Here is a 12,569-nt window from a genome sequence, read left to right as displayed (position 1 = left end):
ACACAACTTCTCATTCAATCGTTTTTGTAGATTAAAACTGAAGACATCAAAACTATTAAATAATCTGGTTTTTGCTATAATTTGGATTACAACAGTGGTCAAATAGGGCTATCCATTGTGTACTAACCCTACCTCTGAACAACACAACTGATGGTCTCAAACACATTAAGAAGGCAAGTCATTCTACAAATGAACTCCTGACAAGGCTCATGTTAATTAGAAACCATTCCAGGAGACTACTTCATGAAGCAGACTGAGAGAATACCAAGAGTGTGCAAAGCTGTCATGAAGGAAAAAGGGGGCTACTTTACAGAATCTAAAATATAAAACATATTCTGCTTTGTTTAACACTTTTTTGTTAATTAAATAATTCCATATGTGTTATTTCATAGTTTTAATGTCTTTGGTATTAATCTACAGTGTTTCAAATAACTAAAATAAATACAAACCCTTGAATGAAAAGGTGTTTACAAACTTTTGACTGGTAGTGTATCAAGCATCAGACATTGGGTAATAAGTCAATCTTAGCGCTCTGTGAAACAAAAAAATACAGGTCTCAGTTTTCAAGTTCATGGTATGCAGCTGGTGCAGGTCAAAGAAAACATCATGTGGCTACATCAGAGATACGAGAGTGTTTGAAAAACTTCAGGAAGCTAGAAATTTGCTTGAGAAGCTCCAGAAACAGAAAAGGTAAGGGTTTGAAATGTGTACACAAGCTTTAGTCTAACATTAAAGCTTTAAGTAACAGCCATAGAAAAACATGAGTGATGTTTAATCTTGACAGATGTCAGAGGTCTGGTACAGAGGAAGGCATTCACCCCACCCCTCTAGTTTCACAGAACTGGCATGTAAACACAGCTGAAGAAACATGCTATAAAGGGTGGAGAAGAGGAGGTCCGGCCGGGTGTAGAGGAGTCACAACAAGGCAAGATTACATTATACAGAGAGGAGAAAGTCAACTCTCCTCTCCCAAAACATCCACCCAGATGACAATGGTCAGAAGTTGCACTGGTTTGAACCGGTCTTTGCACATGATGAAGGATTAATCCGATTGTCACGAATGAATTAAATAATAAATCTGTAGACTCTGAAGGCAGGAAGCCATTTTTCATCACCTACCTATCTGAAAATGTCAGAAAAAAGGAACCAGTTCTTCTCTGGGAGACGTCAAGTGAAGCCAACATAATCTTTTTAAAGCTGCTGGCCCCTTAAGTCCTCCCTCGGGTAAAACAAAATCATACATTTACAGCAGTTGCATTCAGAGCTGTCAATAAAGCTGGTACAGCGTAATTCATATTTAGGTTCCACATTCAGATATAATGTGATTCTAATGGCAGCTTAATCCCTTTACAATTGACAGGATGATAAATCCCCTGCAGGCAATGTTCTATCACTTCTTTATCTGGCCTCACACATCATCTCCAGTGCAGAGTGACATCAATCATGTATTAGTCTGCATGTGCATGCCTGTGTGCACACATGTTGTGATAAAAGTAAGGCCGTGTAAATGTGTCTGTTCAACAACTTTTACAGAACTTTCGGGCAAGACTTTATATCTCTTTTTCCATCGCATGCTTCAAAGTTTAGAAGCACTTCCTTCCTACGCCTTGCCAAAGGTAATAAAAATATGAGTCTCGAAGGGCCCAGGAGTGTAAGAGAGAGATGTTAGCTTCAATTCAGCAGATTAAGTCCTGCAGGAGGCATTCAGGAACACTTCTGAACAGCTGCAGAGACGATGAAGCTTTAATGCAGACTGGAAACTTTACACATTTCACCATTTTTTAAAACACTTTTCAACGGCCCTCAAACCACTACACAACTTCAGTAACACTACAGCAGTGTTCAAATTTTTTTAATAAAAAACACAAGTTTTGTGTCATCCAAAAAAACACTCATTCAATAATCAAATACTCACGCCAGGTGACTGAACCAAGCGGCAACCTCTGGCCACGAGAAAAGAAGCCAATGCGGTGAAGTGTCATAAACTGCAGTTCCTTGAGTGTCCACTTGAGGCAGGATCCGGAAGTACCGGAAACCACATTCAGACCAATTCAAAAAAGCCGATCTTTACAGCAGAAATAAACACGTTTACAGCCTGGTACAAAAAACAAGTTTAGTCTGGATAGCTAATTTCTCGATCGGCACACACTGTACGGGGGGGTGAATTTTTTTAGAACGTGGCAATTTCGAAGATATTGAGATTACAAGTTGTCGATAATGAGAGGCACAGCTGACTTGATGGACAGGCAGGAACTCTGTAGCTGTTGGCGAGGAGGCTCAAAGCCCGCCTCTTTACCTCACACTAGCTCGACAGAAGTTGTGTTGAGTTCAACATTTCCAGCTTCAAACAGCGCTGGATGGGCGTGGACTTGGCCTACTGGTTAAGTTGCGCGCCCATGTAGCTAGTGGCCCGGGTTCGAATCCAGCCTGCGACTCCTTTCCCCCATGTCATTCCCCCACTTTTCTCCCAGTTTCCTACACTATCCACTGTCATCTCCCTCAATCAATAAAGGTGTAAAAGCTCAAAAATATAACTTAAAAAAAAAAAAATTGATGGGTGACGCCACAAATACTACATCCATTATTTATACAGTCTATGGGCTGAGCAGACAGAGTTGTGATGTCATTGCTGTAAAAAGCAAAAGTTCAGTGTAATTTAATAAGATAGCCAGAGGCATCTCAATCAGAAAACACTGATACTTGTTTTAAAAAAATCTAACTTTAATATGAACTCCAAAGCAGGAAATTCAATTTCTCATTTGATCTTCAAAGCACAAACCTTGCAGGGGAGGCAGAGGCTGAACAGCTGAAACTGAAGCTTGTTTGAAGAGCCTGGCAAGACAAGGTTGAAACAATAGGCGCTCAGACTGAAGGGCTTGTCACAGATCAAGTTGAAAGTCTATGGGCAGACTAGTGGCCCATAAATCTCAAGCAGAGATTACATGACACCATGTGAAGTGCTAGATCAGTTTTCAAAACTCGGAACTTCCCACTCTACAATACACCAAAGTGCTGCTTTAGGGTTGGATAAATATCATGAGATAAGAGTCTAACGACTCCCATGATACATTAGTGTTCACCGTGGACTTGATTTAAGTTTGTCCACATCTTAAGTGATGATATTGAAAATACTTATATGACAACATGGTCTAAAGGTAAGGGAGATGGATTGTTCATCAGATTATTGAAAGCAACCAATCATCTTACTGGAAAAGTGCAATAGCAAGAACAGACAATTGACCAGCTCCCAACTTTGGTCAGTACTTGAACCAGAAACAAAGGGCAGTGAAAGTAAACTTAAATTTGCTCTAAGTTTCCTCCTTATGCACAAGGACAAAATGACAGACCATCCTCTTTAATCTCAAGGTAATTATTTTAGGATAGAAAAACTCATTTGCCTGTTTTGATTACACCAATATAAACGCCTGCATATGCAAAAAAAGTCATTGACCTTAACACGCTCTTCCTGCTTTTGTTCCCAGCAGGGGAGGTGATGGAAGATTTGCTGTGAATGTCATGAGCTGGATAATTACTCCAGAGCATCTTATGCAGAAAATCGACTCCAGCTTCTAATCCCATGTGATGGGAGACACGGCAACTCGCCAGCACGTTTATGGGTTAAGATGCATGAGGGAAAGCAGCTTAGAGGAGGGTTTTTGTGGTCACAGTGTAACACAGTGAGGAGGGATGATTCACATTTAGAAGAAGCAGAATGTGTAGAGATCTGTGAGGAACAAAGTGTAGAAGTAAAGTATGGTGAAGAGTGTAGACCTATGCTAGTAGCACTATAATGTAGGGCTGGGCGATAATTCCATAACGATAATTATCGTGATATAATTTTTCTCAATATAAATATGACAAATGTTTGATAAAAATTTGATATTTAAATAAACCTGTAATTACACCCCCCAACCACTGGAAAGGGAGGGGGCGCCAATGTGCCTTAAATGCTAGTTGCCACCATAGACTGTATAAATAATGGACGTAGTCTACGTGACGTCCCCCATCTGTTCCGCTGTTTTGAAGCCAATCATCGGCACAGTCAAGTGTGATGTAAAGAGGCGGAGTTTGAGCCTCCTACCCAACAGCTATGTGTTCCCGCCTGTCAGTCAAGTGAGTCGTGTCCTTATTTGGGCAAAAACTTGTAATCTTAATATCTTCTGATCCGTTGTGTTAGAAAAAAAATCATCCCTCATACAGTGTGTGCCGATAGAGAAATTAGCTACGTAGACCCAAGCCGTTTTTTGAACCAGGATGTAAACATGTTTATAATGCTGTAAAGATCTTCTTTTTTGAATGGGTGTGTATGTGGTTTCCGGTGTTTCTGCAGCCAGCCTCAAGCGGATTCTCAATGAATTGCAGTTTATAACACTTCAGCATGGGCTTCATATTTTGAGGCGGGAGGTTGCAGCTTGGTTGCCACCCAACATTAGTCAGAACAAGACAGGACTGAACAGCCAATCATGTCGCAGGGTAAGAGGTAGGCGGGGCTTAAAGGTGTTTGGAGCAGAAATCAAATTATGCAAAATTAAGATCTACAAACTAAAACTTCACAAAAATCTCATCCTCCACTAAAGACCTGTTTCCTGTTAGCGCCGTCAAAAATTATAGATTAAAGAAGCTTATCAGAGAACTAAATCCAGACACAAGCTAAACAATCGTCTTTAACTTTCACTCAGGAGCAAAAATCTGCCTTCAAATTTAACAGAAATAATGATTTGATATTTATCGTGATAACACCTTTTTTAATATCGCCCAGCTCTACTTTAAGGCTTAATCCTTGTTCAATTGATTACGCTCAGTTGTGCCTGTGAGTGTTTTTTTAACTTTGGATTAGTCAGCTAGTTGAAGTCTAAGTTTCCATTCGGACAGCAAGGAAATAAGCCACTTCATAACATCCCTAGTTGACTACTCACTTATTTGACTCATTACAACTGCAGGGCAAAAAAAAGATCATCACCTACCGCAGCTAATACCCAGGAAATTAAAGCCTGATTCAAAGAGAAACAATTCCTCAATTCATGACAAAAAAAAACTCACACACTGGTTTATTTAGAGACACAACTGCATGAGTAAGAAGAGCTTCAAAGCAAAACACAAATCAGATTCTTCCCCCAAATAGCCTGCGAAAAGCAAAGCTCCCTGCATAATAAATATCATCATTCTCCTTTGATGAATGGGACTGAGGCTGCATGCGTGGGAAAGCTTGTCCATATCTTGGCAGCATTGACTGAGGACCAGGGAAGAGCCGTGGCAGGTCGCGAGGACAGATGACCTCCTCTCATGCGATGGCACATTCCTGCCATAACTAAGTGGAAACAGGCCTGGGATAACTATAGCAAGCAGCATGGAGGGGACAGGGGGTCACAGCTTGGTGGAATTTTAGGGGAGAGCCACCCAGCCTTCTCAAAAAACATTTCTGAAAAGACTTCCCGAGTTCAACAAGTCTACAGCTAGACCTAGAAGGCTAGGATGTCAAACTGACATCATCTTACCTCAACCTTTGTTACTCAGAGAGGTGACAGAATGAAGAAGACATGATGTAAACATGTGGCCAGTGCTTTTGGGTGTAAGCTAGAGGTTTGTTTGTTTCTTTTACCTCTATTCGACCAACTTGAACCGGGTTGTATTTCTGGGTCTGTGCTCGCGCTGGTTCGGAGCTGGTTGAACACGCGAACCAGCGCAGCACCAGTTTGGTTTTCCACCTGCTTGAGCCCGTGAAAGAGGCGCGTCATGACGTCAGATTTACCTGACCGCTTTTCCCAGCAGCGCTAGCGCGAACTTTCCCTCACAACAACAACATTGGTGGACAACGTAGCACGCTTGCTGGTGTTGCTCCTGGCTTTGGTCCTGGTCGATCCCTCCAGCTTTTTCTGGAGGACCAAGCCGCAAGGAGGCAGCTTGTCTCCTCAGCTGACCACTGCTTTGCCTTGGAATCCATTAGTCTTTCTTTTTTCGCTGCAGGACAATGGCGGGAAAACGGTTGGTTTGTGATTTGATCACGGCAACCCCGCCCACCGCTCCCTGGTGTAAGCGGTTCCCAGTTCTAGACCAGCAAAGAGTGGGAGCCACTCAGGAACCGGTTTTCCTGTACTGGAGCCGGTTCACTCACAGTCGAAACTCAAAAATAAGGTTCTCAATTTAGTGCCGGCTTTGAACCAGCCCTGAAACTGCATCTGTCAAAAAGGGATATTTGAGATCATAACCGAAACTGACTTGTAAGAGTTTGAAGTTCATTATTTTCTTGCAACAGTCAAATGCTGAAAAAAAACATAACCCATAGATTAAGCATAGTGCATAGCAAAAAAAAATAAAAAAGTGTCACTCCAATGAACAGATGACTCAGTCTCTCTGAGCTTCCCTCTGACTAATGACCGAGCAGACATCTAACCCATAGATCATCAGATATTGATGTCTCAGACTTCTGTGACTCCCTCACTGAAACTCACTTTCTCTCTCTGATGAGAACTCTGACAGCTGCTGGTTTCCACAGTCCACTTAGCGTGGCCTTCAGGGAAAGTCAGGGATTGAGAGAGAGTGCGTCGGAGCAGGAGTGTGATGGGAATACATGTTCCCGACACCCCCTCGTTTATTGATCTCCTCTGTCCTTGGCTCCATTGACACGATAAGCTTCAAGGACGGACAACTAGGCAAGGTTCATCTTTCCCCACTTTCACACTACATTTCCTGTGGGGTAGATACTTTCTGGAGCTTAATTGATTCAAACCTTATCAACAGGGACATAATGGGAAAACTTTACATTATTTGCTGTTAAGGCAAGATAGCAAAGGCACTTTTAGTGGTAACTGTAGAGGCAAAAAGCACAAGCCACATCCTAATCCATTTATCAAGGACAATCACAGCAGGGGGAAATGCAGGGATCGATAAAGAGAGTAACTTAAAGAGCTTCCATGAGTCAACAATGTGTAATCTTGATGGATCTACACATATATACAGACAGTCAATACACATGTGCTTTCAGAGTGGTCAGACACTACGGAGAGACTGCACTGCTTCACTTAGCCCCTGGAGCAGAGCCCCAGGCAGCTTCACAGAACAGAAAGGTCCTGTCAAACTCGGTGTTCTCTCTTTGATTTGAGTCAGAAAAGCTGACATCGGACCGCTTATAGAGGGCTGTATTCACCTGGCATACACGGCACTGATCAAATACTTCATTATGTAGTCCTTGTGTTGCAAATAAAGCATCTTCTGTGTAAGGCTGGGCAATAAAACTCTAACAATAATTATCAAGATATTATTTTTCTTTTGTCTTAAATGCTAGTTCCCACCCAACATTAAACAGAAGGAGACGCCGGCATGAAACAGCCAATCATGTCACAGGGTAAGAGGTAGGCGGGGCTTAAAGGTGTTTGGAGCGGAATGTAAACACAGCTGGAACGAGCGACAGTGACACTGAAGAAAACTCAAAACCCACCAGCTCAAAGCAGAGTGAAAACATTCTCAACAAGAAAGACCACTAAACTCATTAGTTAAGATATTTTGGCTTTTTACTAAACCACTAAACCCCAGATACAAGCTCACAAACAGTCTGGTTTCTTCAACTTTCACTCAGGAGAAAAAAATCAGCCTTTAAAATTATGTTAGGGGCGCTGGTGGCCTAGCATATAGAGGCTACAGTACTCATCGCACAGGTCATCAGTTCGACTCCCGGCCGGTTGACCATTTGCTGTATGCCTTCCCCCACTCTCCACTCCCCACATTTCCTGTCTCTCTTCAGCTGTCCTGTCTTTAAAGCTGGGGTTGGTAATCAGATTTAGATACACTTTTTGTCATACTGGTTAAAATTATCTTGATGTCCTGATGGCAATCATTACATGATGTGTTCCTAAAAAAAGAGTGAAAAAAAATATCAACTATCAACAGCCAGAGTAAACCTGGGAAAACACCAACCAATCACCGTTTTTTGGCTCCCCAAATTTTAAACCAATCAAATCCCGTCCAGCCGTTCTGCCCTCCTCCTGCGCGTACATTTCCCCGGCGTGCACTCCTCCGAGTCCCCGTCTCCTGCCTCTACTTCCCCTGACTCTATTTACTGCCCCTCTCGCTCGTCCTCGGGCCTGTCCCCTCTGACCTGATGAGGTGCTTTGCTCAGGACTGTAGTCCGGATTCGTGAACACGTTGAGTTTTAATAACCGGTCACTGTCGGCCGTGATCATGCCAGCCAACAAAGCAACAATCAATGTTTGAATGAATGAAGAACTTCTCCTCTTGTCTCTCCTCTCTCCCGCTCACACACTGTACACCTCTCCTGATGCCTTCACTGACCGTCAACACTGTAGGAATTAAGAACATCTACACTGAACACGTTTAACAAACAGTAGAGCTGTTACAGTATTATATGTATTATAACTTTTCTCCTGATATCTTGTCACCGGTACAACTGGATGATGCTAGAATGACAGTTGTGAGTACTAACAGCAGCCATGTTTGTTTGTGTTTTTAACTTTCACTATGATAATGTTTTGTTGAGGACCGGTTTTGAATCAGTCACGATCATATGGTCGAGAATCAGCGGCGCTCGTGCATGTGAGCGGGGGGGGGGGCGTCGTTTTGGAGGAGCTCCGAGGGAGGAGGGGAGGGGTTAGACGGAGTCATGAGGAAAAGCTACATTCAAATTCATGCTGGTTTTCCGAGACTACCAACCCTAGCTTTAAAGGAAAAATGTAAAAAAAAAAAAAAAAAAGCAAAATTATATGGAAGTGATTTGATATTTAAAGCTGTTGTGAGGAACTTTTGTTTTGTATTGATTCTGGCGCCCCTCTTGTAGACAAAGTGATACCTCTTATCTCTTGTCCTATACATGCAAAAGAAGTGTTTTCAACAAAAGCCTCTTGTTGTGTTCAACAGTCAACTTTATCAGGCAATGTGATTATTTTCCATGAAAACAGTCAAATAAAGGTTTTTTTCTGAAGCAAGATGTCCATCATCTGGTCTGACACAATCATTTTCAATATCGCTCAGCTCTACCTCTGTGGCAATTTAAGACGATAAAGTGAGTTTCTGACCAAAAGAAATACTTTTTTCTGATGCTAAATTGCATAGAAAGTAAGAAAACTATCACACTGACTAAATATCTGAAGTAACTTCAACACTGGACATACTGATTTAGAGAAATGAAGTAAAATTGATTAATTAATACTTACATTTCAACTTCATCACACCATTGAAGCTTTATTTGGCAGGCTTTATAAAATATAAACCACTAAACATCCATTAATGGTAACATTTTCAAAGCTCACTGAGCATAAACAAAGAAGTTAAAAGCATACAGGCTCAGAAAAGCTGTGTAATATCAGTCTTCTGCTCCTGTTTGATTTGACCAACTGTTCAATAGCCTCAAGGGCGAGACTTTTAAAGCAGACAAAAAAGCTCATATATAATGAAAAAACCTTCATCAGTCTAGTGATATTAGAGTTGCAAAGGAAGCTAAAGATATGTTTGAACAGCACAAACGTTGGCTTTGAGAGATGTACTGAAACTCTTCCCCACCTCACCCCTTTTCCATCACATAATTATCACTAATTACCACAAAAGAGAACCCCCACCCACATCCTCCAAACTGAGAAATGAAGTTAGGCAGAGGAAATCAGGAGATGGGGCTGCCACAGATTTGCATTCTCTTGAGCACATCTAAATTAACGGCCTCACTATCAGGGAATCGACATTTAGAAGATAATTGTGTTAAAAAACGAACCACTCAAGTCACTTACCCCTAAAGACCCCCACCACACACACACACACACTCCTCCTCTTAATGAGACTGGATGGTGCAGTCTATCTGTGAGGGCCTGTGAATACAGAGCATTGTGTTTTGGCTGGCTTGGACTCAGCAGCCGGAGAGTTGGCAGGTCCAATTATGCTCAAGCCACTTCAAAGTTCTCCTAAAGACAACAAATATGGGATTTACTAAGTAAGCCTCAGAATTACATTAGACTTGTCGATACACGTGCCATATTGAAACTAGGGATGTTGCAGATTGACCAATTTCTTAGTTGTTAACACTGAAATTTAAATTTTGACAAACCTATTACGGCCAAATTCCACCAGATCCGTGTACGGTCCGTTTCCGATCCGTCATGGCACTGGATCTGATAGGTTACTATACTAGTCAATGTGTTAACTTCCTCTGGATCCGCTCCATGCGTTCTGGCTGCATCTCTGATCTGGCAGGTTGGAGCCCTACAGATCAGATACGCAAGACTTATATTTTTGCAGCATGCCGGAGCACGACGCATCAATTCAGTACAGGGCAGATGGAGCGTGACAGGAAGTCAGGCACCAGAACTAAATGAAAACATCCAGTTAATTTTCAGAATGAAATCACCAGATTGTTCTTCACTTAACTACAACAACAAACCGTCATGATGAGTGGAGCCAGGCCTGGAGTCAACAGGTCAGAGGTTTTCAGAGGACGATAAAGACAACATTGATGAAGACAGGAGGAGGAGAATCCTTGATTAAGGTATATTTCGCAGAAAAACCTTGGTCACATGACTCCAGCTGTCCAGCGGTCCTGCTCCGTGCTGGGTTCCGAAAATGCAACCAGTGGGTGTTGACAGATGAGAGTGCATGGAGACGGACCAGACACAGATCTGGTGGAAGTGCCTTGTTAGTCTGGTGCCATGTCCACTGCCGCCGTTTTTTTGCCCTGGCAGCACTTATTTTTAGATTTTTGTTGCAGCACTCTCAGTTGAAAACAGTTCAACTTTTGGAACCCCGCTCATCAATGTCAATTCTTGATCACTGACAAATCAAAATCAAGAAGGGGCGGGACTTCTGAAATCAACTTTGTCAACAACAATGGCGGAGGTTCATACCAAGCATCAGTAAAGGCTGGTGAGCAGCGCTCTGAAATTCAGGTGGTTGGCACTCCTAGCGCAAAAAACGGCAGCAGTGGACACGGAACCTAAACGTAAGAGAGCACAAAAACTCAAAAACCAGAATTGAGCATTCAGGGCTCGAGACCAAGCCAAGACCAAGACCAAGGCAGGGCAAGACCGAGACAAGACCAAGACCAATGAAAAATCCTGATGAGAGTTAACGAAACAAAATACTTCTGTTTATTTTATTTAAGTTTTCTTTAAATATAGTTGAAAGCAACAAACAAAGTTTGTTTTTGTCTTTGTTGCCTTTTTTTGACGCACTGAGAGCTTTTTGACGCCTTAAGTTTCGTTTTCGAAATTGTTGGTTTAACTTTCGCTTTTGATTCAAGGTTAAACAGTGTTTTCTATTGCCTTTAGTTAAAGTTTGCTTTTGTTTTGTGAGTTAAGCTTTGTTTTATCTTTAACTTTATAGTATGTTGTTGAAAGTCTGTTGTAATCTCTCCTCCTGTTGTCTGTCCCCATTCATTAACGCTTGAGAGAAGTGGGTGTGTCACTCACAGTAGCATGGCGAAAGGCACGGTCGTAACAGGTGGGAAATAAATGAATGACAGGAACACGGAGGGAAACAGTAATGGTCTCGACCGGTCTGGACTTAAAATACCGAGTCCACCCAGTCCGAAACCGAGACAAGACCAAGTAGAAATGCTTTCGATTCCGAGACAAGACCGAGACCTTAAATAAGTGACTGATCTCGTGTACTACAACACTACCCGTGACACATTGCTCCAGTTGGTTACATGCCAGTTCAACCAGACACAGACTACACACAACTTTATCTTCATTTTCTAGATCAAAACTGCCAAACTACAAACCACACAACGCAAAGAGTAAGATACTGAAGAACAGATATTAAAGATTGTGACAGGAGTGCTACATCGGCTCCTGAAATCCACAGACACTCTCCTCCAGGAGCAATAACAACACAGAATGTTTGCAAGACAGCAGAACACACAAAACAGATTAAAAGTGCCAGAGGGAGGAGAAGAAAGGGGGACTGAAAATATGCAATGTGATTATAAAATAGAACAAATATGACAACCATGTGAAACACACAGAGGGACTTGCTGGCACAACACAAATAAGCACTAACAGTGATCACAGTAGATGACTGAACAAAAACATAACATGGACAAAAATAGCTGCTGAGCTATGAAGGTGACATGAAGCCCAACTTTAAAATACCTTTGTCATGAAGTCAGGAAGGATGAAATCATTTCCCAGCAAGAGACGGTGAGTGTGTCATAAAACAAACACATGCATTTCTACTGGACCGTTTGAACTTTCGAAAACATCACTGTGGGAAATGAGGATGCTAGGAATGTGCGGGGGGAAAAATCTTAAACATGCTCCTTCCCTCCCCGTCATGGTCATGGGTACAACCCTTATACAAACATACTATAGCTGAACCAACTCCAGGCTACAGGCACACACACAAACCCCACAAAGAAGCACCAGGGTGGGGTTGTTGGGCGCTCTAACGAATGTGACAGCTTTGTAGGATTCCTTCTGTTCGAAGCACGAGAGAGCTGGTTATAAAGAAGAAGATTTATAGAGGGGGACGGCACATAGACAAAGAACATGCAAACATTAGCCTCAGCAGTAAGGGCAGGAACCAGGAGACACAGTGTGGTCACCGATCACACCATGCAAGGATGACTTACCCCG

General features: G+C 42.2%; 1 protein-coding gene across 1 annotated transcript in view; it reads right to left on the bottom strand.

Moving 5' to 3' along the window:
* The window catches only part of peak1 (pseudopodium-enriched atypical kinase 1), a 164,900-nt gene that overhangs the window by 118,174 nt on the left and 34,157 nt on the right, over positions 1-12,569 (bottom strand). The gene's annotated exons all lie outside the window — the stretch shown is intronic.

The sequence above is a fragment of the Notolabrus celidotus genome, chromosome 6 (genome assembly GCF_009762535.1).
Source record: "Notolabrus celidotus isolate fNotCel1 chromosome 6, fNotCel1.pri, whole genome shotgun sequence".
NCBI classification, from domain to species: Eukaryota; Metazoa; Chordata; class Actinopteri; order Labriformes; family Labridae; genus Notolabrus; species Notolabrus celidotus.
The sequence above is the reverse complement of the archived record's forward strand: the minus strand, read 5'-3'. Positions and strand labels throughout refer to the sequence as shown.